This window comes from Hylaeus volcanicus, chromosome 7, assembly GCF_026283585.1.
Source record: "Hylaeus volcanicus isolate JK05 chromosome 7, UHH_iyHylVolc1.0_haploid, whole genome shotgun sequence".
In the NCBI taxonomy this organism is placed as follows: Eukaryota; Metazoa; Arthropoda; class Insecta; order Hymenoptera; family Colletidae; genus Hylaeus; species Hylaeus volcanicus.
In genome coordinates, this window is record NC_071982.1 from 2,962,892 (window position 1) to 2,984,322 (window position 21,431).

A 21,431-nucleotide genomic window follows, 5' to 3' on the forward strand; every position below is an offset into this window, starting at 1 on the left:
GGCGAACGGTTCGTCGGGCAGTCATTATAATCCATCGCAAAATGGACTCGTTGCGGTTGCCCTTATTTCAACTCGGGCTTCCGTTCGCGCCACTTCCCGCGCTGTTAAAACAGTAAACGTCTCGTGTCCGGTAGGACGAAGTGCAAATTCAACTGTTCCCATCTATCTCGCACGAGAACTATACTAAAAGCGGCGAAGCTCGCAAAAACCTTCAGTTGTCGAGGGTCAACCGCAATCCGGAAACGTCAGACTGGAACATCACCTACTCTCCGAGCGAGAACTGACACTGCGTGCTTTGTTAATGTCCCGTGGTGTTTATAGAGGATCCTACTTTACGGAGTGTGAACCAATTGACGTTGGTCGTCGCCGAGCTGCGCGGCATTAATTAATACTTCTTATCGAGCTCCCCGTTAATTGGACCAGTTCGTTTTCATTCTTTTGAAGGCGTCTTCGCCGAGCCAGTTGACGCGTCCACGAACGAAGTTTCGGAACGGACGATGACCCCTTCCCAGTCATCGGCGTCCTCGTTTCTTTTTTTTCGTTTCACGCTTCAGCTCCAGGGATGCAAAACTGCGACTTAATTACAGGAGGTAATTGGCGCGATTCAATTGCAAATCTTCAACGACCTGTTCCTTGCAGCGCAAAGGCGCTGATATCTGGAACGGTTGGAGGTTTGAATTTCATGAAAAGGAAGGATTAGCATTATCAACTTTGTGTCCTTCATAGTTGACTATGCATTCTTAATAGCTCCGACGAAGTAAGGCGGGAATTAACGCGAAATTATTCGTCGATAATCGAAATTATGTTTTTATGAACTCAAGGATAGCTATTTGCTATCGGCATTGTTTCTGGCGAGTTGGTTAATGCAGGCGAATTTGCCTCGCGCTAAACCAGTTATCGCCACCACAGACCGTCGGCCATTTCCCGTCTTAAAACCACACCGGAACAGAGGGGGAAGAAAATACAAAACCGTATGGGATGAGCAACAAAAGCCTGGCTAGCGATGGGGCATTGATTACATATCGATTGTTTGCGCGCACGGCGCTATTCATTTCGTCCAAAATCGCGGTTTCTTATCTTTCCTCCCCCTTTACGATCCGAACCTAATTTTCTCGGCCGTCTATCCGGCCATTCACCAGCGGAAAATAACCTCCGCGCTGTTGTGTTAGCCCGGGCCAGATCAGATACACTCGCGTACGTGTGTATTGTCGAACTCATTCGCAGTGGAGTGTGCTTTATCTCGAATTAGTGGTGCGACCGACAAGTGTTCCCTTTGTAATGTAAGGAACAAACTGGGATTCATATTAATGTAAACTCTATTTTAGCGGGAGTTTCAAGCCGCTTCGCAATAAATTGCGCAGTTCTGGTTCTCTAATAGACCACGCTAAAACACGTCACCAAACTGTGGGATAATCTAGTCACGCCGTAGGTGAAGAAGAGCAGGTAGATGTTATCGCTCCGAAGGTTTTGGACCAACTTGGAAACTCGAATTTATGTGTTCCTGTGTATGGTGCTTTTCAAATGACTGGAAATGTTGGCATACTGTAGAAGGCTGGCTGTATATTACCGATAGATGGTGTTAGCAGGCAATATGGCTTGGTGGTGTAGTAACTTGACGACTTGAATTTACAATGATTTGCATAATGGATAGACTATGTTAGGCAACAGTCTGGAACCAACATGCTGACCTGAATGTACCGTCTACAATAGAAGAAGATAGAAATTATTGGACAAGAGACTAGATCCAACTCAGCGTACTATTCAGACCGTACATGCAATGTTGAGAGGAAGTCTCTGATAAACTTGGCGACTAGTTCAAGACTCCTCTGAACCATGACGAAGATAACGATTCCAGAGCGACGTCGCAAGAGGACTCGAAGGAAACCTGCCCTTCCGAAGATTTTTCTGCGTCGACTGTCTCCACGGTCGACGGGCCGCGAGTCGGAACGTTTTAAAGACAGAAAGAACGTTCCCAGGTGCGACCATAAATCACTGTATGCTTCTATAATCGTATTCAATCGCGTGGCCGCACACCGCCCCTGAATTCACGATATTCGCGCGAGCGAACAGTCCTGGGAACGAATCGTTGGCGCGCGTCTGAAATCTTAACTACCCGAAAAAGTTCAAGAGCGATGTCCCGAGTAGCCGAACACGCGCAGCAAGTTCGGTCAGCACACCGAGTGTCTTGGGTTGGAATCGTTAAACATCGATTAAACGGATGGCTCGTTTCCGGAACGGATCCCGAGTACACGTTCGTGGCGGCAGATTGCAGCCGCGGTGAACAAGTTTCAAGTCTCGTTACATTCAGATTTGAAGTTTCCTGGGAGGACAATAAGCGAGCTTTGATAATGATTGAGTCGCCTATACAGTGGGTCCGACTACGACCCGTTTCGACCGGGGAGCACGTCGATGTTAAGTGTTTCCGATTGTTCCTCAGCTCGTGAATTTAGCTCGCTTGTGCTAACTCACGTGCAGACAATCGCGCTACGACGCCCATACACGAGGCTGAAAGCATCACTTAGGTTTGGAAACATGGGGGACATCTGCGCGATTAACCGTGAACAGCGGATGGGGATTAACGGAGCTGTGGTGACTGGAAGCTGTAGGACCGGAAGAGAAGATATTAGATTGTCACTTCCAGAGACAGGGAGAAAGAAATGTGAGGGAGGAATATAAGTCACATCTTACTTACACCACTAGCAGCACTTGTAAGAGTAGATGATTGGATAGCCATCAGGTGGGAACTGCTGAAAGGTTACTTCACAGTGACTATGCAACGCTACCTTACTTGTAGCAACATTCTGTGCATTATAATCTTGCAATAACCTCGATTCATTGATTATCACCCAAAGAGATTATACAACTAGACCAGAGGGATCATAGCATATCATAGAGGAGCTCTTGTAAGTGGAAATGTAAGATACTTTTTTTCTGCGGTATAACTGAAGTAACAATTACGCACTTAAATAAACCAAGCAATCTTTTTTCTCTTACGACTGACTTGCCTACTCTAACTATATAATTTCTTTGTTATCATGTCAGTCCGCAAGTCTTTCTGATGAAGCATGATCCGTGAGGGAAAGTGTGAAGTTACGTCAAACAATTTCCTTTACAGTTTCATGGAAAACTTGTACCGAAATGATCATTTTTTTTCATGCACGTCGCCACGCACCGCCGAGGCCGTCTTCCTGATAAGTATACGAGGTCTCCGCGGTTCCTTGGTCCTCCATTCCGCGCTTGATGCGCAGCCATGTGGAGAAACGGGGAAATTTTGGCAGTCTCCGGAGCGCATAAAGTGCACCGATAAAAACGCTTCCGTCGGTACCATATTTCACCGATACTACTTATTCCACGAGTCGCGTACCATCGTTCTTCTTGAAGCCGCTCCCGAATTCGGTACGCGGAAATTATATGCGGGATTCACGCCAGAGCGGGCGGCGCTCGCTGCTCCATCTATCCTGCATGTTCACCGGCGAATTAGTGCCAAATTCTGTTTGCGTTGGGCAACTCTACTTGGAATAATGTCCTCTGGCTGACCAACGGAATGCCGAAAATGTCTTTTTTTCATGTAACTGTTGGGTAGGGAGGTAAATGTCTGTTTGAACCGAAATCCTGTGGTTGAGGTCAGGAGTAACGAATGTTTCGGTTTTTTGTGTTCATAGGTCAGTTTATTGTCTAGAATTTTTTATTTTAAGGCACTCGAAAGAAGAATTTCTCATTGAAGGTTAGGTGTTTTTTTTGGTCCATACAGAGCCATTTTCGGATAATATCTAACCGGTCTTGACATTGAATGACAAATCGAGTACCGAAATAAAGGCTTCTTTCACTGTAACTTTTTACAGTTTGAGGAGAGGTCAGAAGTTCTTCGAACTTGATCGTTATTGGAATCCTCAATGGTGTTGGAAATTTTGTCCAAACGCGAGAACTTGCTAGAATACCAGCGGCTCGTTACTCTACCGCTAACTTTGTTACAGGGATATAACTTTCCGTTTGATTGTATGCAATTCCGAAACATCATTCGGTGAATACGCGCCGACGGAAACACGTTTCGTTACCTGGCCACCGGCGTAATTCACTTATCTGGACCAGCTTAATTGTACGCGTTAGTTTCCGTTCCTTTGGCGAGACAGCTAACGATCGAGCATTGAATGACAATCCTTAATGGACAGAATGTTAACTATGTTACCGATTTTGTTATCCGTAAGGAAACAATTAAGCCTCAGACTTTTAAACGTCGACTTCATTTAAACCTTAAATCTTTGGGAAGTATTTCTAAAAAATAAATAACCAATAGTGTGTTTGTAGCTATTGATATATGAGAAACTTTCGAATGTGTGTTTTTTTTTTTCGCAGCGTGAGGCTCGATTAGACCCTTAGTTTATCGAGTTCGCAGATACTGATTTTAATTGGTCGTTTTTTTCCCAATGACACTGGACGAGAGGTCGAGTACCATTTTCTTTTCAAAGAATAGCTTTTTTCACGCGAAATTCGCAAAATGCCCCGTTTTTGTTTAACGTTTCACCGTGCATCGACTCGTTTCGCGTCGATAGCAATTACGTCGAGTGGGCGGGTAATCGAAACCTGTAAACATTTTCGACTGTCCAACGACTGTAAATTTGCAATTTGTTCGGTCCCATTCGCGTGGCTTCACGCAACGTTGATTCACGCGGTTGTACGCAGCTTTTCAGCGGCATGGTCGGCTTTAAAAACAAATTCTGTGTAAGCAGACTTGTTTTCAATATTTTATTTCTCGATACCCCTTTACCACATCGTGATTCCTAGTAATTCCCTTTCACGTCGCGACAGCAATCAATATTTTCAATATTTGGAATAACCTTCTGACCCAGTTAACGTCAAAGACAATTCAGAAAAGCTCTTTTAATATTAAAATTGCTACCGCCGCTGGAAAAGAATTTCGAAAACTTTCGAGGTGTTCCTCTTCGATTGTGAATTTCGTCTCGATTTCACTCGAAAGAAGCCGAGCTCGAGCGGAGACGTCAACCGGGATTCCCTGAGACGTTCTCGCCTCTCCGAATCCATGCATTCTTCAGGAAACGAGGCTTCCTTTACGTTTTCCGTCATTTATTCGCGTAGTTAATTTCACTTCCACTTAGATGCCGAGATGCGCCGTAAATTTCTCGTTCGGTATTTAAATTCTGTACAGGATGGAGCACTTGGTACCTCGTTAGAGTAACGATGGTTGACATTTTGCCACGTTTGAATCGGTCAGCGCCGGTTGGGAGCAGTGACGTACGACCTGGGAGGCACTCGTTAAGATGCCAGCAGTCTGTGTTTGCTGGGAAACTTCCAAATCAGCTTTGATAAGGCATACTCGGAGTCTGAGCAAAGTTGCCAACGAAGCCTGAAAATGTATGAGCGGTAATTCCATATTCTCCAGACGTGTGAAGGATTTATTGGACACTCCACGTGGATTTACTATTCCTTCGTTGGCTGCCTTGTTCTTCCTATTTTAATTTCCTTCAGCTGCTCATCGGAGAAAGCTGACTATACACTGAATGAACTGTATCAAGCTTTGACAGAAGAGCTTTGGATCCTAAAGTTTTCTTCTCGCTAAAGCTTTAGGTTCTGCGATTTTCCTAACACTAGAGCTTTGGGGTTTCTAAGTTTTCCTCTCACTAAAATTTTAGAACCCACGGTTTTCCTCTCACTAAAGCTTTGGACCCTGCAGTTTTCCTACCATTAAAGTATCGAGCCCAATACTTTTCCTCGTTTTAGCCCATAAAGCCCACAAAGACATTGGATGAGATTAGAAGCATCGAGCAATTCGTTCGGCTCTAAAAGTCGATCCAGAAGATTTCCCTGACCCTCGAGCACAGGATCCCAATACTTCTTTCTCATTAAGCGCTTCCGAGCTATAAAAGTTTCCTCGCACTGGAACAACCAGTAACGGAACGACCGCAAATGGATCGACCGCGAGTGAAATAAACGTAAATGAAACGTCCGCAGGCGGAATGAAACCGTCCGTCCGTCTTCGTATTGGTCGTCACTGGATACCTCTTCCTTTGAATGGCCGAAGCATGGGCTAGTGTCTAGAAATTTCCTTCGGGATCCAAATGCAAGCAAACGTTGCATCGTGGAACATGTTTACACGAGGAAATCGGGACGGCCGGCGCCACGGCCGAGCTGTAAGGCGTACCGCAAAACCGCCGACCCAGCGACCACTACGATACCTTATCTCGTCCAGCCACTGTTAAATTATCCAGATCGGGAACGAGTCCCTGTTCCCTCATCGGGGCGTCCCGAACTCCCGCGAAACGGAGGATAACAGATCAAAGGACAAGGGTAGTTAGGTAGTTGGATAGAAACAGGGATGGTAAACTGTTCGGAGGAACTGGTATACGGGTATTCAAGATAGAGGTGAAGCGAGGAGGTTTATAATTTGTAGACGCCGGCTACTTTTCAGAATTTCAGAATTACAATTTCCACAAGTATAGTGTAGCTACAATTTCAGAATTATGAACGATACACAACAGCTTCAGATGTTTTCACGAATTCTTCCTGCCAGGATGCGATGAAACATGGTACATCGCGTGCAAGTCCTGCTGGACAAAATCGTACTAATGGCTCTAGTGGTAATTAATATTCCACGAAACGCGAGGTCGTAAACCTGTGTGTGTTTTCACTGATCGTTGGACCTATAATTATCTAACAATTCAGGTGTATATCTCAATTTACAAACTATCACAAATTTCGACGTATTTTCTCTTAAACCATATCCCTTCTTCGTCGAGTATCCTTCACCAGCGTCACTTTCGAGGTCGAAGAGATACGATTAGGTAATTCTCCCTAAATGATCCCCGAGACCACGCGTGTAGACAAAGGAGGTTAGGTGTGCAACCCTACGGCGAAGGTGGCAGACTAGGAGAATGAAATTACAAAGCTTCCAGGTGCCTCTGGAATCCCGATAATGTCACAGGCCCTTGACGTAGGGCTGGTTCAGCTTCGGGTGGGGGAACACCCGTGAATTATTGCTCCAGGGCCACGTGTTCAACTTCGAATATATCATTCGCGACTACTTACCGACCTGGCTGCGCGGATCTCGTAATTCTTCGGGCCATCTCGGGCTTCCGGGAGGGACGAAGAGTTTTCAGTGATCAACGATTCACGTGAGCGTGTTCCCCGATCGAGAGACAGAGGAACGAAGGGGACGCAGGAAAATCCTTTTCCGACAAATGCGCAGTTCTCGTGCTGACGGCAAGTGGAACGGATCGAGAGGGAATATCCTTTCCCGCCAGCTAGCGACTGAGAAGGGGGGATGCAATTAACCCCCACAATCCTCCAACCCTTGCTCGTTTCTTCTCTTTCCACTTCGCGCTACGAATCTCGAGCGATCCAGGGCTGTTTCGCGTTTCGAATCGTGATTTAAGCTCGCAATTAAGACGGAGTATAATTTTTTTCTTGGCTCGCCGAGCCTGGGAAATTTCGTTATTGAAGTTGTCGTGGCGGTCGATCAATGTTATATTAATTCACTCGATGAAATTTAAATTTAATAATACATTAAATTTGATCGTGCGTTATGCACTTGTGCGGTAATATTCTTTGAAATTAATTTTCCTTCTAAATAGAAATATTAGTTTTCACTCCTTCCTTTGCTCTCGAATCAATCAATGTTTTTGTTTAGTCTTTGGAAAGCATTTTTCAGGAAACACAATGTGTGATCTGCTTGTTTTATTTTTCTCTGTTAATTTAAAATGTGTCGGTTCGGTGGGGAATGAAAAAACAAGCTCGGACCTATTGTGGTGTATTAAGAATCAATTCTGTTTTGTTCCTTGCGTTTTTGTACATTTTATTTGCGCCGTATATTTTACCATCGTTTTGTTTCGAACTTATTCCAAGTGATGCGTAAAATTATTTCGAGGGTGAACTCGTTAAAAACGTCTATTTTCGTACGCGTTTCTAGTTGCAGTTTCATTCTCTGCATCTCTGCAAAATACTCGATTAAAAAGTTTCGTTTAAAAAAGCATTTGTTTTCACTTCGTTATGTATACTGTTCGACAAAGGAAATTCTCGTAGATCTTAGCTTTACGATACATTATAATCTAAATTGAAATTTTCAAAATTTATTACGCGAAATTTAAATTTAATAATACATTAAATTTGGACGTTCACAGAAAAACAAAAATCGTTTCACCTGAAAATTTCAATGAAATAAAATTCAAGATTGAATATAATCGAATTAATCGATTATTCTCAAGCATCATCCATCAATTAATCATTTGGGTAATCGTCGCTGTGCACTTGTCTCAGCAAGTTTTTGCGTGTCGTCCAAATTATTGATTTTTCGTGCGTCGGACTCGTAGGACGGCGCATTCGTGCCTGTTTTCATTACAGATCGCATGACACGTCGGTTTGTCCAGCGTGGAATATCCAACGATGCTAATGATTCCAACAATCAAACTCATATTTGCTTGTAAACAATATGCAAATTTGCTCGACGAGGACAAACCTGCAGCGGGGTGCAGAAACATTAACCGTGCCCATTCATAAATATGCAGGCATTAATTACGGGCCGCGAACGAGAGGCAGGGCTATCGTGTAGGATCAAAAGTATCGATTTTCAACGGTTCATTATATTCCACCCCTCCACGGTCGAGGACTCTTCCGTCTTTAGAAAGCTTGCTCTCTTGTTTCAGCGAGTGTTTCTGGATCCTCGAGATTATCCGAAAGTCATCGCGACGGATCTCATCGAGTCATTCGAACTCCTCACCCCCTCCAACCACCGTCCAAGTATTCTCGACGAACTACTTTCGACGACAAGCGTTCTGTCGAAACGCTGGCACTTTACGAGTTTTTCGGTAAGTAAGACAGATTCGGATTTTTTTTAAATGAAAAAACGAGCAGGGGCTGGTGAGAGTATTGAAAAATTAGGATCGATATTTATAGTGCTCGATCAAGTACTATTCCATGTGATCATAATATAATTGCAACAATTCCAGAGAAATTTGGATCAAGTAGAAAAGGAAAGCACGTGTATAATTTTTATAAACTCGCTTTATAGAGTCCCACAGCCGACGGATGAATGTCGTAGCTGCAAACATCGTATTAAAAATGTTAAGCCAGGATTATGTGCGACACTTATTGCTCGCAACTTTTACCCGACACTTATGAACACGGGACCGGGGATTGCAGTCGTGAAATGCAGCAGATATAAATCGCGCGGCGAAAGGGGGGCAGAAGGCATTAGAAACGCAAGCGTTTGCTGTTTTTAACGTTTGCGAACACGCGGTGGTAGAAAAAGGGGCAATTTCTTTCTTGTAAATTTAACCTTAATTAAACAAGCCCGCCGCAACGGTAGAATCTTTGCGAGCCCCGACAATACGTTTCAGCGTAAAGAACCGCCCAATTTCCCCGTCGTAACCACCCCTTTTGTCTCTATAAAAGGAACGGTATTATTTGTAAATATTTTTCTTTTTACCATTCAGATCAAGTTCAGAATTTTAACGAAATTGTCAACGTATATATATTGATTACGATCAACGTGATATATTGTATATTTCTTTCGAAATCATTTCTAAGGGTCGCTGGAAAATCGATGCGTAAGTCGCTGGAACAGGAATACCACGAATTTCGAGAATTCTTGTCGGATCGAACCAGCAGATGCTGGAACGATAGAAGGGTCGCGCGAAAATGCTAAAGTTATGCACGGGAAATATGCGTAAAGCGTTCTCGAGTGTGCACCCCTGGGAGACGGTTTGTTCTTGCGCGGCGAAATTGTTTAATGGAAGGTCTGAAATTTTCAACGTTCAGTATTAGTTTTTGCCAAACGGCTTGTCAATTTTCAAAATATTATCCATCGGTGACGCAGCGCGTGACGGTAAACGAATTTACACGGGGCTTTTGTCGACGTTAAACCTTTCGTTTCTTGTTTTTCTGCTCGCAGCTGCCTTCTGAATTATGCAAAGTTCCATTGTAACGTTGTGGGAAAATGTTTGGTCGTGGCGTGGGGATGAATATTTAAAGCCAGACCCAACCAACGCGGTTTAACCGTTGGATAACTCAGCAGCGTCTAAAGCGAATGCTTTAAGAGCGTTTTTCTCATTCGAATATCACTTTCATTATGTAACAGCGGCGGTAGTAATTCGAATCTACACGGCGCAACGTTTATTTCGCGGGTGTCTGAGAAATGGTTGACTCGTACCACTAGCACGAACCACGGTTACTTGAATTATTATTAGGCAAACATTGTTGCTCTTGCAAGCATTCTGCACGATTGAAAATACGTTGGAAAATATTTGCCAAAAACTAGCAACGAAACTTTTGCATTGATTGTTATTTATTTGATAATAATGTTTTGTTGATCGACATTAGCAAATAATCTGCGGCATGTTACGTAAAATGCGATTAGTGGTGCGTATCATAATGTATTCAAAGCTCAGTGAATTATAATTAATCGGCTTTTGGCACCATTATGTGTTAGGGCTGATTAAGAATTGACTCGTATTACTGCCAGAGCGTGGCATTATGGTCGATCATCATTTATTGACGGAGTGTACCAATTTGAATCCATTTGAAGTACACTGAACCGATAAATAACTGATTTTTGAAACTAACGTGTTCCAAGGTTCATTTATCCGTGATCTACGCCACTGTTTCAGTGGAATTATGGTTACAGCCCATTCAAAGATTATCTAACGGCGCGGAATGAACACTCCTGTGTATTGTAATTCATTTGGAATGTCCCGAGCAATATTCAACACGGTCAGGATCTCGTCGTACCTCGAAATTGATTTTGTTTTCATTAAAGCTCGACTTACACTACTGCCACAGCGATACTGTCCGTTTTAATGCCGCTTAATCGGCTGAAACGCAAGCCCTACTGTGAATCATAATCCTTTTAAGGTGTATTAAATGGGATTTAACCTGACCGTGAGTTTACCTCGCCACGTCCTCAGGCTGATTCAGCTTTGATCTATGAACTACTAAGCGAATTCTAATATACGTACCCCGCCTTTAAATATTTATTTTTCACGTGAAGGATGAGGTACAAGGTGCCTTTAAATATTATTCTTAAAGCACGTTGTAACTCATTCGGCGAGTATCGAAAAAGAGCAAACTTTTATGTGGTTACGGTCTGACCTATGCTTGACTGATACTACTGATTTTATTAGTTTTACAATTGGACTCTGTTCCAACATAACTTAACAATCTCAGACGTGTTAAGGGGCTGTTTTTTGAAGTTAAGGAAATATTTCACTGGTCAGGAATTTGAGGTAACCTTAGTTTACTTTACGCTTGACCAATACTACTGATTTCATTATATTTGCAATTGAACTGTGTTCCAATATAATTTAACGGTCAAAGTTGCGTTTAGGGGGCCTCATTGAGCACTTTTATTATTTTTCCAACTCCTCAAGTTTCACTCCTCATCCTCGACTCATACTACTGATCCAACATAGACTTTTCATTTTCCCCAAATAACGTTTAACCCAGTAACGATCTTTTCATAGTTGAAAACTTGATTTTGGCTTGATTTGCAGCAACGATTTAGCCGCAACGTGGCGTAATGTTTGCGCTCCAGTCACGCTTCGGGGCTTTGAATAACATTTGTGAACGTTCGCCGCGCCATAACTGGGCCGGCAGCGCAAACCAAGCCTAAGAGGTTGTTCGCTGGTACAGTTTCGAAACGTGCGGGAGAGGAAAATTTTCACGCTGCCATTCGACGCGGGGGATTTATGTCGATGCATAGACGCACGCGGTCGGGTAGAAATGATCGCGGCTCGTGCTCTAAGCCCTTCATTCACCGGTCCCCGCGAAATATCATCGTTTGCGCGTATGCCTTCGCTGTTATTTCACGAGGGACTCGGAATTTTGGAAAGGCTTTTGGATGGCTTGCTCATTTCGGTGAGGAATTACTTCCGTGGCGTTTCCTCGGTCTGGGAAACTGCGAGGAATGCGATTCGGAACACAAACAAAGTCGTCTGGGGCTCTGTATTCTGGTTTTTAAGGAGGACCGATTTGCATAATTTGGTGGGACTATTTTAAAGACTTTGGGCAACAAGAGTAAAAGTCGACAAGAAAGTGTATAAAAGAAATGGAACTTGTCTTAAAGTCTAGTTGCCGACACCAGATATTGTCTCTCAGAATTGCACATCTTGAAGAATGAGCTGGGAATCATAAAAGTTCGTATCAGAAGGCGCCGACACCGTTACAACGGAATATTTTAACTTTTGCCTGCACGTCAGGGTCACCCAGCAACCTTCAGCGGCACTCAGTTTATCAGAAACCCGAGACCTTTGAATCCCCCCACCCGGACCCTCCCATTCAAACATTTCGCTTCCACCCGTCGCCACTCCAACTGAAGGCCCCTCGAATGCGGATAAACAGCATCGACTTCTCGAATCATCGACAAAGGGTGCTTTCGCCGAACGAGGCCGCCGCCGCCGGCGGTGGCGTCCGTATAGAGGCCATCAGAGGCAACATCGTTCTAAATCCAGTCCAGTCGAAACCTATCCATAAATACCTACGAGTCCGCATCGACTTCGCATTCGTCGAGCCGTAATGTGGCCCATTACTATACCCCCCTCTAGCCTTACCATCACCGACACGGCGTCTGTAATCCCCGCCGGGTCCGGTGCTGGCGATAAATCTCCCTTCTGGCTCGGGTTTCCTATCGCCGAGGGGGAGGGCGGGCCAGACGTCGCGGATCCGTGACAACGTGGAAACGCGACCGTTGGCCCCCACCGCGATTATTATTTTAATGGCGGCTTAATTCAAACGGGGGGACAAAAGGCCGAACCTGGTTCTCTCCCCACCCCCGAAATCGGCCAGCTATCAGTTATCGGGGAGTCGATAGCAGTGGGTCAAATATATATTCGAAATATATCCACCCCCGTAGTCCCCATTCCTGCGCGCCCAGATATATCGAGGAGAGAACCCACGTCCGACCGGTCCATTGTGCGGACGTTCGCCCCGTCCCGTTATTGCCGGACTCACCCGCAGCCGCCGTCCGCGTATGTACATCTCATATACAGACACGTCATCTGCGATTTACTCGCGGCCACGGAACCGGAGTATGGGTGCCCGTCCCTCGAAGGGCCGACGATTGCGCACCGGGGTGTGTTCAGGATGTCGAGCAGAGTTCACGACACGGGCGAGGTCGGAGGATTCTTGAGGACACCGGAATGGCCTGAAGGGGATCCTGGTCCTTTAGGGGAGATTCAAAGGTGCCAAAGACAGTACAGTGTCCCGTATTAGGTTCAAATTGATTTGTTCAACTAAATACGCATATCAAATACTGGTTACTGTAGGTCTAGAAGGTTTTGTGACCCTCGGATGCCAACACAAAAATAGCACAAGTTTTGTAGAACTAGAGCACTAGGACAAAATGCCTACTATCTTAAGTTCTCACGATAGAGCTCAACATTCTAGTCATCATATAACCTCTCAGGCAAGACGCACTATTACAGTGGCTCACAGTTACACGTACGTCGAGATGACCTCGTGCAGTACAGATAGACAGACCCGCGCCGAAAAATTCAGCCGTGCCGAGTTGAACAAGTGTGAGCCACCGGTGGTTCGCGCCGCCCGATGAGACATCATATAACCTCTCAGGCAAGACGCACTATTACAGTGGCTCACAGTTACACGTACTTCGAGATGACCTCGTGCAGTACAGATAGACAGACCCGCGCCGAAAATTCAGCCGTGCCGAGTTGAACAAGTGTGAGCCACCGGTGGTACGCGCCACCCGATGGGACATCATATAACCTCTCAGGCAAGACGCACTATTACAGCGGCTCACAGTTAAACGTACGTCCCATCGGGCGGCGCGAACCACCGGTGGCTCACACTTGCGTGTCTATTGAATGACGTGTATCACCGCGCCGTCCCCTCGCCGAAAAACACAAATTGCAGCGCCGGTTCCAGTGGATAAAGTGTTAAAAAAAAAAACAATTAATGTAGAGAAGATGACAATGAATGGCGACGGTGACAATCCAGGCAGTTATCGCGGCCGATTTCGGTACAGAGGGGGTTTTTTGATAAAGTGGCCAGTGAATTATTGACGCGGAGAAACCAGCCGTCGTGGTCGAGGCTCTGTCCCGTTCGCGAGAAAAACCCTCGTCGACGCAATAAAACGTCGCTGGCCCTCGTTTCCCGATGGCGTGGGGAACTCGTTTCCCGGCACGGTTTCGCGAACAAACGGTACAGCCCACGTGATTCATTCGCGCTGATAGGAAACGTTTGGGTGAGCGGAAACCGGTTAACGTTGAAAATGATAGACACGATAGCTTGGCGCTGCTAGGTGCTTTCGATCAACCACCTTCGGGCGTGGAGATTCGAATCGACGAATTTCAAACCGGAACGTTTGAAACCTCCTCTTTAAACATTCCTGGAAGCTTCCGTTTGATATTACGCTATGTATTTCTAGCTGGCGATGAGAGTAGAATTGGTACCTCTGTTTCGGATCAAAAGGACTCCATGATAGGCAGATATTAAAGTAGAACACTCATTTTGGGTTAACATGTCTTATGGGACTAGGATGTTAGTATAAAATGATCATCACCTTGGGGTGACCATGTTTGACGAGACTTGGATGCCAATACAGAATATTGATCACTTTTGGTTCAGGATGTCCTCGGGGACTAGTGTATCGGTACAGAATACCCAACACCTCGTATCTAGGAGATCTTGGTATAGGCTAGGTTTCCTATCAGTCATTGTCATTATTTTGCTCCGTTGGTCTCTGCTCTTCTCCCTATTACTGACATCACCGTTACTTTTCTTATTTTTGTCGCTACCGTTCGTTTTAGAGATAATAGTATTTTGCGCATTACGCGAGAGACACGTACGGGTTACTCGGTAGCTGACAAATTCCTTCGGCGATCCACTTTTAACGCACGCGAAGACGCTTGGAATCGTTTCTCGGGCGATTGCGCCGCCAGCTTTCGAAAAAGCAGGCGAAGTTTGCCAAAGGGTGGCTCACATTTCGACGCTCCGTTTCGAAGTCGGAAATTCAAGTGGCCCTCAAAGGGAGCACGTTAAACCAGTTTATAGTGCCGAAGGGTCATAGGATGAAATCGGAGCGGAGGGACGGATAAGAGGAGCCCCGTAAGAAAAAGAGAGCCAAGGAGATGGTCCGAGGAGCCAGAACAAGCTCTCGCTAATTTTAATAACTGAGATTTCCAGCGAGTCGTTAATGAATTCGTTGAGCACCTCTAGATGGTGTCTGGAGATGGGAGACGGGGTTGCACGGACTGGAGGGTGAATGAAGTACGCGAAAGGCTTCTCCAGTGATGATGTTCGTTACATAATTTATTGAAGGCTGTTGATACGCTTTGAACACGGAAATATTGATTTTGGAATTTACGCATCCACGACTTACAGAAATATGGAAAGCGTATGCATAATATATCCACCTGTACAAAATAAAATACCGATTGCGTTAATTTATGAAATTCTCTGGGTGCGTTTTGCATAAGCTCCCCAGTCACCGTTGTCGAAACTCGTGCTGCAAATGTTGTCGAACATTTCCCAAATGAGATATTGTTAAATCGATCAACAAGTTCGAACCCAGAGTCAACAAGACATAACTATCTTTTACGGAAACCGCAATCTGTTCGGAAACACGGCGCAAAGTTCTCGAGAAACCGTTCCAGGGAATATACGCGAGTAGTAATGTGCGCGATTAGTCAGACAGAGTACGATCGACGAAAAACGTAGTTATAGATGGCTCGAATTGCGGTACGCCGCATTATGGGCACGTAGAATCCGATCGTTGGGCACCGCAATTAGGTGATACAGCTCATTGAACTCCGATACTGACAAACTCCCCCAAAACTTTGTACCGTAACAACAGTACGTTTCCCCAAAGTTGCACGCAGTAACCATTGTACGGCCACGACGCCGACACCGGAGCCATTAAGCGCCATATCGAGACCTTCTTGTCAGCGGCCAAAATTCCGACAGTTGAACGCGACTTTCCGTCCCTGTATATCGATATTCCGGCGCATTCGACTCATCGGTTCTCGCATTGCGCCGCGGCCGTTATACGTCTACACTACTGTGACCCACACGATCGCGATATTCTCTCTTCGAAATTTTCCCTGCGTTTCCACGGAATTCTGCTATCGAAGTTTTGTCAATTTATCATCAATTTTACTACGAATTTCCGTGCTTTGAATAAAAAAAAATATCTGAAAAGCACGGAAGTCTGAAAAATGTTTGTTATTAATATACGGTGGAGTTGTTAAAATGTTGGACCGTGACATTCAATGCCTTAAATTTTTCATTTCTCGCAGTCAATTCTAGTATTAAACCCGGTGGCCCGTTTCTATATTACGATCGAACATTTTTTTCGTTTCGAAGCGCGACCGTGTACATTTTTACTACTGACGTATCAGTTACTAACATTTTTTGCTGTTATGGATTCGCTATTTTCGAAAAAACTATTGCTGTCACTTTAGCATACCAGAGGCAGTGATAACGACGAAATCAATATACATATCTCCGATCTTTGTTGTCTCGGATACTGATTGGACTACACTCAACAACACCAATCGAAGCAAGAGCAACAATGTGATTGACTACGGGCTCTCAGTCGTGCTTCTCATATTCAACTAACATGCAGATATTTTATCCTGTAAAAGCAAAAATTCGTCGCGGTGGTTCGCAAGCTATCTCCGTTTCATGGGGGCTCGCGAAAGAAAAAGTTCGATTATACGGACAATGCCGATGTCATTTAAACCGGTCAAGATAAGAGGCTCCTCCCTGTACAACGTGTCGCCTCAAAGGAGTGGACGTAGGGGTGGAGAGTCTATTGTGTGAACCAGCGATCGGGTCAGATTTTTTGTCCTCGAATTCTTATGTTTGCGCGTGTGTGCACGCGTGGCTGGTCAATATGTGTACGTGTAATGGGGTAGCTAACTCGACTTAGGCGAGAAGAGTGGCGATGGCCTCGAACTGTGATCGAACCCTCTTTAAGTGCGAGGTGTCTTCGGATGAGAGTCGATATGTATCTATAAAATCAGATGATGGGAAAGGAATGACCCTTGCTTTTCAAGGTCGTTTGAAGGTCATGTTTCATTACACGGAGTATAAAAGAACTAAGATTTGATTTCATCTCCTAGTGTGTAAAACTCTTACCTTCGAGCAACGATTTTTCCCCGAAATACAGCAGAATTCCCTTTCGTAGATTCGAGATAAAAATCGCTGTGCGTCCCGCTTTGAAAATAACTGACGGTGCCTAACGCGTCACTTGAAAGCAGGGAATTACCGTGTCCTACTTTATCCGTAAAAATTTCGGAAAATTCGATATTTTCCGATACCCTAAATGCTTGCGCTAAAAAAAAATCGCAACGCAAAGTCGTGCAACTATTTTCGCATCTTCGATGTCGCGGGGATGGCGGAACATTTATGATCCGCCTCGTCGAACGATTATTTCCAAATGGAACGATTAATTTTCGCGGAACGAACGTAGCCAAACGCGCGGAAGAGAAATTAAATTTCCAAGGCAAGCGGAGTTAGGATTAATTGTCGTCCCGAAAGAACGCCGCTGCCCCCCTCCCCCTCTTCAACCTTTTTGCGCTCGATCGTCGCCTGTCATTTGCAAGGAACATCGAAGAAAGTCCCGCCCTAGGGGCGGGGAGGCAACGGGAGCCGCGTGGTGAGGGTAGAAAAGAAACGAACGACGGTTGAAAGAGTTTGCATAAATTCATTCTCCGCGGAATCCTTTCGTAGTAACCGGCGGATTTCCGATTTTATGAAACGGGGACGGATTATGATCGATTAAAGGAGATCGCGCGAATCGAATCTATCGCCGGTGAACGGTTGTACATGCGTATTTTGGCGTTTCTCGCTGTTTGAGGAGATTTGAGGTTGCTTGTTACAAATGATCAAAGTATCGTTTCGGAGAATGACCGGAGCGACGGTTGGCGAACCGAGTTTGCAATCGTTTGATGAAGTTTGAGATGGAAACGTAAGGCCACCTTATGGCATATTCCGTTCCAGCCGAACAGTTACGGTTCACAGCTCGGATTGGTGTAAATTGGGAACGAACGAGGAAGTTTCGTTGGAAGACAAAATGATTCCTACCATCCTTATCTCATCTGCGATCCCAGTAGGGTCAACATGGTGCACGAACTGTGTGTCAATAACTGCGGCTTCGTCGTATCGGTTCTCTTTCTCCAATAGTATCACGAGTTATCACGTCGTACAAAAAGAAAACGAAGCTGATGGCTGGCTAGTGGAAAACTACCCTTCGGTTCGTTAGTCGTCGGTCGTTCTACTGAAAATCTGGTCGTTTATTGCACCCTCTTAGACGCAACGAACCCGAACGTACTACAGTGCCCCTGGCGAAATTCTTCTCTTTCTGTTTTGCCGTCGAAAGTTCCGCGACTCACCCCTTCCGGATGGGGTGAGTTACTCCTAGACACTTTTACGCTCGTTCTTGTTCGACGTATAGAGTGAAACGGAAGAATAAAATTAATATTGCAACGGCATTGCTCCCTCTACCGGCGATATACTTTTTCACTCGAGGAGGTATAGTAATGCCTGTTACTTATTTTTGTATTCCTGTATATTTAGTGTTAATAATATATTTGCAATATAATATATATCGAGTTTTAAAACAATATAAAAGTCATGTTTTATTATATGGGAAGTGACAGGATTTTAAGAGACAAGGATGGCCAAAGATTGAAAAATTAAACTGCACGATGCAGTGTGGAAAAGAGTAACGGAAGAGTATATTTGTCGTTGCTAACGGCACCAAATGCAAATTCAAATGTACCCCAAATGTACCCCAATAAACAAGCGGTTCCCTGGCATCGACGACAGTTTGAGGGCTTACGAATTTCGAATTCCACTATATCAAACCTCTTCAAACAGCTTCAAATGACGACAATCTTTAGCTGCCCCTCACTTCACAATAAAAATATAAATATATTAATTTACACATAGAATCATACGTAGGGATATAATTAATTTATCAAATATAATATATACAAGGAGAGAAATTCAAAGTTGAGTTGTGTTGGGAAAGGGGAAGTGCAGAGGCCTGGTCAACAAATTGTAGAAGGAAAGGAACGAGTTACTCGCGCGAGACTGTAATCGCGCGATTCTATCGATAGTCGGACGCTTTAACGCCCTTTTCAGAGACCATTACGGTATCGTGTTTTATCGTGGCTGTCGCGAAGTTTTCACGGTTATGCTTTCACGGGCGGAAGATGTTCGTTGATAGGCTTTGGTGTTACGGGAATAAGGACCCTAGAATACGTGAGAACATCGTCGTGACTTTTACGATCGGTTGGATGAAGTTGTAAAACTGACTGCAACGTCTCGTCGCGTCGATTTTAGTACGATAAACTCTTATCGAATGTAGTTGACATAACTTGTGACAATTGGGATTGTCTGCGACAGATACCTGCTATACATCACCCAAATAACTTTTCTTTTTTTAAATGGATATACTTGTCCATCAATTTTTACAACTGTAGAACTACCTCGATAAAAGGATTGATTTCTTCTTCGACATAAGACACGAATCATCCCTTCTATGATTTATCTTCAATTATCACAAGGCAATATAAAGACTCATTTAAGACTTACAATTAATCACGTATTCTATTAAATAGAAATTTCTCAGGCTTTTTTATCTATGACGACATTCGATCCTCAATTGAAGCTAAACTGTATTCACGCTCAGACACGTAGAGATCCTCGGGATCGACGTCGCCTTTGATTCCCGAGCGCGTGGCATTTTCAAATCCGGTCTGTTCGTTGCTCGGTTGCGAATCGTGTCGTATTTGCATTTCGTTTCGGAGCCCTGATTTCGATCCAGTCGCCGTGTGCGTGGTGGCGCGGGGTGGCTGTTTCTCTGTGTGTATGTGTGTGTGTGTGTGTGTGCGCGCGCGCGTGTGTGTGTTCCGCCTAACTTCGTCTTCCCGGCACAGTTCGCCACGTGTGAACTCGACGATCAACATACTTCTTCAGTTCTTCGTCGGATCCGCGGCAAACGTGCCGCTACAATCTGACCCAGAAACCGAGAGATATGATAAAGTTGACGCACACGTTCCTACACACGTACAAACCTAGCACCGAGTGGTTAGTTTTTCGCCCGAACGGGCACGGAAAATCGTCGAGTTTCCTGCTCGTAATCAGTCGTAACGTTCGTCGAGGACGAAGCCATGTGACGCGAAAGCGACGAATTATGCATATCTTTCTTTCGCGTCAGAGGATAAGGTTTGCCGCGATTTGAGAGGGTTGTGAGACACATTGAAATCGAAACGAACGCTCCCAGCGTTTATAGGATAAATTATTCCCCAGTATGATAAAATATTGAACAAGAAATCAGTACCACAAAGCGAGAACTGGATACTCAAAAATCACACATGAACATCTACTAAAGAAAACGGACCCTTCCCACTGCGACTCCTGTAATAAGGAAATTACAATTAACATACCGTGCGAGTACTGTCAAACAGTAGTTGCGACGAAAAATAAAATCATATAAAAAAAAGAAACATCCTTGCAACCTCAATGGAAATCGTTTCTCCCCAGCCGCCGTCGATGTCGCAGTGTCGGCCGCTGGGGGCCGGCTAAAATGGCGCCGTGTAATCATGTATAAGTTTCGTATGTTTTGTTACTTTTTCCCGAAATGGAAAATGATGAACTCGGGCATGTAAGCTGAAATGGAGATTCAACCATGCTTTGAATCCCGTCCCGTACCCATTGAACTAAAAAAAAAAAATAACATGAAAACGCTCTATAGGACGCAGGATGGAATACCAAAATTCTCGACGGATCGTGCGGAATTATGTGTTTCGTAAAACGAGGTGGAAAAAAAGGCGGGGAACTTTTCCGATCCCCCAGGCGGCTAAGAGGACACTGAAATATTGCGAGAGCTGCCTTTGGCGCGCATTAAAATCAGACAAATCCTCGATAAGAAGCTTTCCCCTGGCCGGGGAGTTTCAATCGTCATTGACTTTGGCCGCCGTGGAAGTTTAACGGTGGAAAATTCGCGCGGAAACTCGGATTAGCGAAGCCAGACCGGGGGAGAACTCTCCTTATCGCTGTCACGGCTATTCGACAGACGGTTTGTCACCGAGTTCACTGATGTTTTAAAGGATAACGCGACGAAAGCCATGCGAGGCGGGTGGAAGTGGCGCGATTTTTCGAGTTCACGTCGAGGGAAATGTTTCGGGTTCCGATAACAGTTTGCAGAACTGTACATCCGGAATACTGCGCGAGGCTATTTTCGCTAAATCCTAAGCAGCCATCGATAGCCGAGGATATTACAGTAGTTCCCGCTTTCGAGTAACAAAGACTGGACCACCGGTTCTTTTGAAACCGGGGTACGCTACGATTTTAATCTCCCACCGAGGCCAATAAGAACGACGGTAGCATTGTGCGGGGTTATTTTTGAAGGCATTGATAGTCTGTTGATAGCTGTCGATATTAGAATCGTTCCTGTT